Raw genomic sequence first — 5,398 nt, forward strand, 5'->3', positions numbered from 1 at the left:
CATCTTTCTCCCGTGGAGTGGCTGGTGGGTTCAAACTGCTGAGCTGCTGACCTGTTAGTTAGCCAGGCGCTTTAACTGCCACACCCCCAGAGTTCCTTGCTTTATTCAAGTGGGAGGATGGATCAAAAGGCTGGAGGCCTTGTGTGGGATACACGAGGAACACCGCTCTGCAATGAAAAGTACTGGAAGCCCTCAGCAGCGAGGATGGGCTGACCACAAGAGCCTGCCACCAAAGTGTGTCTATGGGCTTCTGTTCCCGTGAAGCTCCGGAAAGGACCGATCTAATCTACGGTGGCAGAAGCATACCTGCAGCTGCCTGCGACCAGGAGCAGGCCCAAGGGTGACTCTGGGGCAGTGGAAATGGGCTGCTTGAGTGTGGTGCTGACTGCCTGCATGTGCACAATCGCCAAGATGTAGTGCAATGCACAACTAAAATGGGGGCTTTTTATTGTATATGAAAAAAATATATACAATATTCAGGGCTCCCTGTTCTCCTTAGAATGGAACGCTGAGCTTTTGACAGGCCCCCAAGGCCCACCCTCCCCTGGTCCCTGCCCTCATTTCCCAAAGGAGGTTGTTCAGGAAAGGAAAGGTTAAGAGCTCAGCTGCTAACTGAGACATTGGTGGTTCAAACACACCAGCTGCTCCGTGGGAGAAAGATGGGGCAATCTGGTTCTGTAATAATTCCAGCCTTGGGCATTTATGGGGCAGCTCAACTCTCTCCCATAGGATTGCTAGGAGTCACGGTCCACTTGAGGGCAGTGGATTGCCTGATTTCAGGGGTTGCCCTGGTTTCTAGCTACTTTTCCTGCATCGTCCCCCCTTCCTGCGTACCTAGAGCGTTCCGGGCCACTCCTGGTTGGCTCTGCCTTCTAAGCCCTGCCGTCTTCTGGCCTCTCTTTGTCTGACTGTTCCCTACTTGTCCTCAGGTTTCTGCTTAGTCATCACCTCTGGGAAGCTGTTTGCCACTGAGGCCCCAGGGTTGGCTGGGGTGACTCTGCACACTGAGCCCAGCCATCCCTCTGTGCCCGGTGCTCTGAACCACCTGTCAGATAGGCTTGGAGCCCATGTGTGGAGTGAAGGGCTACTTTACCTGAGGAAGCTTGGCCTTAGTCTTGGCCTCTCTGAATTAACCTTTGGAGTGGATAGGCTGCAATGGCCACAGAGGGGGACTTGAATGAATACGTGGGACCCGGTCTGAGGACCAGGAAACAGTGATGAGCGTGTGGACATGGACGGGCTGATAGATGCTTGGTGAAGCTTCCAGGGGGAGAGAATCCTGGAACAGGAGCTTTCCCGTTTCAGGGCCTTTCCAAACCTCACCCGAGTACCTCTTCGTCAGGCTCCTGTATTGTATCCTTCTATTCCTGCCTGTTCTCCTGTGCTTCTAAGGGGTGTCCTTTGCCCTAATCATGTAACTGAGAACAGTCTGTGAGTGCTGTGTGACTTTGCAGGCAATTACCAAATTCAGCCAAGACATAGAGAGAAGGCTGTGGGGAAGGGGCTGCTGGTGTCAGAGACGTGGAGGAATGGGAGGGAGACGTGTGACCTCACCTCTGCAGAAGCAGGCTTGTGCTCAGTGTACTGAGGAGGTTCTGTGCTTATCTTCTGAGCCAGGGCTTCTCCTGGCCCTGCCCCAGAGCGCAGCATGGTGCCTGACCCAGTACGCGTCCAGGAGAGAAGGGAACCGATGACAAGAATGGCTCACAGCCCAAGAGACAGCGAGGCTGAAGTCTTCTGACCTTGGCCCCACCTGCCTGGCTCCTGTCAACCTCTGTTTTAGTTTGTTGGCACTGCTATAACAGATTTCACAAGCTGTTGTTAGATGCCATCAGTTGTTCCAACTCACAGCCACTGTATGGTTCCAACGCATACAACCCCATGTAAAACAGAATGAAACACTGCCCGGTCCTACACCAGCCTCACAATACTTGCTGTACCTGAGCCCATCATTGTGGCCACTGTCAATCCATATTGCTGAGGGCCTTCCCCTTCTTTGCTGACCCTCCACTTTACCAAGCATGACATCCTTCTCCAGGGAAGGGTCCCTTCTGACAACATGAGCAGAGTAGGTGAGACGAAGTCTGGCCATTCTCATTTCCGAGGAGCATTCTGGCTGCACTTCTTCCAGGACAGACCTGTTCCTTCTTCTGGTGGCCATGGGACTTTCGGCATTCCTGGCCAACACCACAACTCAGATGCATCAACTCTTTTTCAGTCTTCCTTGTTCATTGTCCAGCTCTCACATGCATATGAGACAATTGAAAATACCTTGGCTTGGGTTAGGTGCACCTTAGACTTCAAGAAGAAATCTTTGCTCTTCAGCACTTTAAAGAGGTCTTTTGCAGCAGATTTGCCCAGTGTAATATGTCGTCTAATGTCTCGACTGCTGCTTCCATTGATGTTGATTATGGAACCAAGTAATATGAAAGAAATCTTTAACAACTTCAATCTTTTCTCCATGTATTGTGCTGCTGCTAATTGGTCCAGCTGTGAGGATTTTTGTTTTGTTTTGTTGTTGTTATTGTTATTGTACAGGATTTTTGTTTTCTTTATGTTGAGGTGTAATCCATACTGCAGACTATTGTCTTTAATCTTCAGCAGTAAGTGCTTCAAGTCATCCTCACTTTCAGCAGGCAAAGTTGTGTCATCTGGATTTTGCAGGTTGTTAATGACTCTTCCTCCAATCCTTACGCATGTTCTTCTTCATATAGTCCAGCATCTTGGATTATTTGCTCAGCATACAGATTGAATAAGTATCGGGAATGGATACAGCCCTGACACACTCCTTTCTTGATTTTAAACCATGCAGTGTTCCCTTGTTCTGTTCGAATGACAGCTTCCTGGTCTGTGTATAGGTTCCTGATGATCACAATCAAGTGTTCTGGAATTCCCTTTCTTCTCAATGTTATCCATACTTTGTTATGATCCACACAACCAAATATTTCTGCATAGTCAATAAAACACAAGTAAACATCTTTCTGGTATTATTTGCTTTGAGCCAACGTCCATCTGACATCAGCAATGATATGCCTCATTCCACATCCTCTTCTGAATCCAGCTTGCATTTCTGGAAGCTGTCTGTCAATATACTGCTGCAACCATTTTGATTCAGCACGATTTTACTTGTGTGTGATATGAATGATATTTCTTTTTTATAATTTCCACATTCTGTGGGATCACCTTTCTTTGGAATGGGTATGAATATGGATCTCTTCCAGTCAGTAGGCCAGGTAGCTGTCTTCCAAATCTCTTGGCATAACCCAGTGAGTGCCTCCAGTGGGGCATTCGCATGTTGAAACATGTCAATGAGTATTCCGTCAATTCCTGGAGCCTTGTTCCTTGCCAATTCACTCAGCGCAGCTTCGACCTCTTCTCTCAATACCATTGGTTCTTGAACGTATGTCACGTCCTGAAATAGATGAACATTTACCAATTCTTTTTGGTACAGTGACTCTGTGTATTTCTCCCATCTTCTTTTGATGCTTCCTGCATCATTCAGTATTTTGCCCATAGGATCTTTCAATGCTGCAACTCAAGGCTTGAATTTTTTTTCCTCAGTTATTTCAGCTTGAGAAATGCTGAGCGTGTTCTTCCCTTCGATTTTCTAACTCCAGGTCTTTGCACATTTCATTATAGTAATTGGCTTTGTCTTCTCAATCTTCTCTATGAAATCTTCCATTCAGCTCTTTTATCGTGTAATTTCTTTATTTGCTTTAGCTACTCTTCATTCAAGTTTCAGAGTCTCTTCTGACATCCATTTTGGTCTTTTCTTCCTTTCCTGTCTCTTTAATGACCTCTTGGTTTCTTCATGGATAATGTTCTTGATGTCATCCCACAATTCCTCTGGTTTTCACTCATTGGTGTTCAATGCATCAAATCTATTCTTTAGATGGTCTCTAAATTCAGAAGGGATATATTTAAGGTCATATTTTGGCTCTTGTGGATTTGTTTTAATTGTCTTCATCTTCAACTTGAACTAGCATATGAGCAACTGATGGTCTGTTTCACAATCAGCTCTTGGTCTGGTTTTGGCAGAAGATACTGAGTTTTCCATCGCCTCCTGCCACAGATGTAGTCAGTCTGATTCTGGTGTACTCCATCTGGCAAAGTCTACATGTATAGCCATAGTTTGTGTGGTTGAAAAAAGTATTTGCAATGAATAAGATGTTGATCTTGCAAAATTCTATCATGTGATCTGCAGAGTTATTTCTATCACCAAGGCCATATTTTCTGGCTACTGGTGATTATTCTTTGTTTCCAACTTTTGCATTCCAATTACCAGTGATAATCAACACATCTTGATTGTATGTTTGGTCAATTTGGATTGCAGAAGTTGGTAAAAATCTTTAATTTCCTCATCTTTGGCTTTGGTGGTTGGTGTGTAAATTTGAAGAATAGTCACATTGACTGGTCTTTCTTGTAGGCATATGGATATTATCCTATCACCGAGAGCATTGTACTTCAGGATAGATCTTGGGACAATTTTTGTGATGACAAATGCCACACCATTCCTCTTCAATTTGTCATTCCCAGCATAGTAGATCATATGGTTATCTGATTCAAAATGGCCAAAACCAGTCCATTTCAGCTCACTAATGCCTAGTGAGCCCACCAGCCACTCCCTGGAAGGAAGGTTGGGCAATCTACTTCTGTAGTGATATCACCTCAGAAACCCAAGGAGGGGTCGCTATGAGTCAGACCTGACTCGACATCAGCAGATTTAATGCCTAGGATGTCGATCTTTATGCATTCTGTTTCGTTTATGGCAACTTCCAATTTTCCTAGATTCATACTTCGTACATTCCATGTACCTATTATTAATGGATATTTGCAGCTGTTCTACCCATTTTGAGTCATGCCACATCAGCAAACAGAGGTCCCCAAAGCTTTACTCCATCCACATCATTGTCAGCTTCACTCTGAGGAGGAAACTCTCCCCCAGTCGTATTTTGAGTGCCTTCTGACCTGAGGGGTTCATCTTCTGATACTGTCTCAGACAGTGTTTAAGGGTTATTTATAAAGTTTTCTAGTAATATATCAGATAGTATTTCACTGCTACTCATAAGGTTTTCACTGGCCAATTCTTTGAGAAGTGGATGACCCCTCCCTTCTTCTAGGTCTTAGTCTGGAAGCTCCACTGAAACCTGTCCACCACGGTTGACCCTGCTGGCATTTGAAACACAGATGACATAGCCTTCAGCTTCACAGCAACACACAAGCCACAACAGTATGACAAACTGACAAACGAGTGGTGGAAATGTCACGAAGGGGTGGTTTTAACCAATAATAATTTATTTTCTCACCATTTGAGAGGTGAGACATCCAAATTCCAGATGGGGCTCTAAGGGCAGTTCTCTGTCTGTTCTGAGGAAGTCTTTTTTTTTTTTTTTTTATT

Source organism: Orycteropus afer, unplaced genomic scaffold (assembly GCF_000298275.1).
Source record: "Orycteropus afer afer isolate SDZICR_OR568_19922 unplaced genomic scaffold, OryAfe1.0 scaffold00582, whole genome shotgun sequence".
NCBI classification, from domain to species: Eukaryota; Metazoa; Chordata; class Mammalia; order Tubulidentata; family Orycteropodidae; genus Orycteropus; species Orycteropus afer.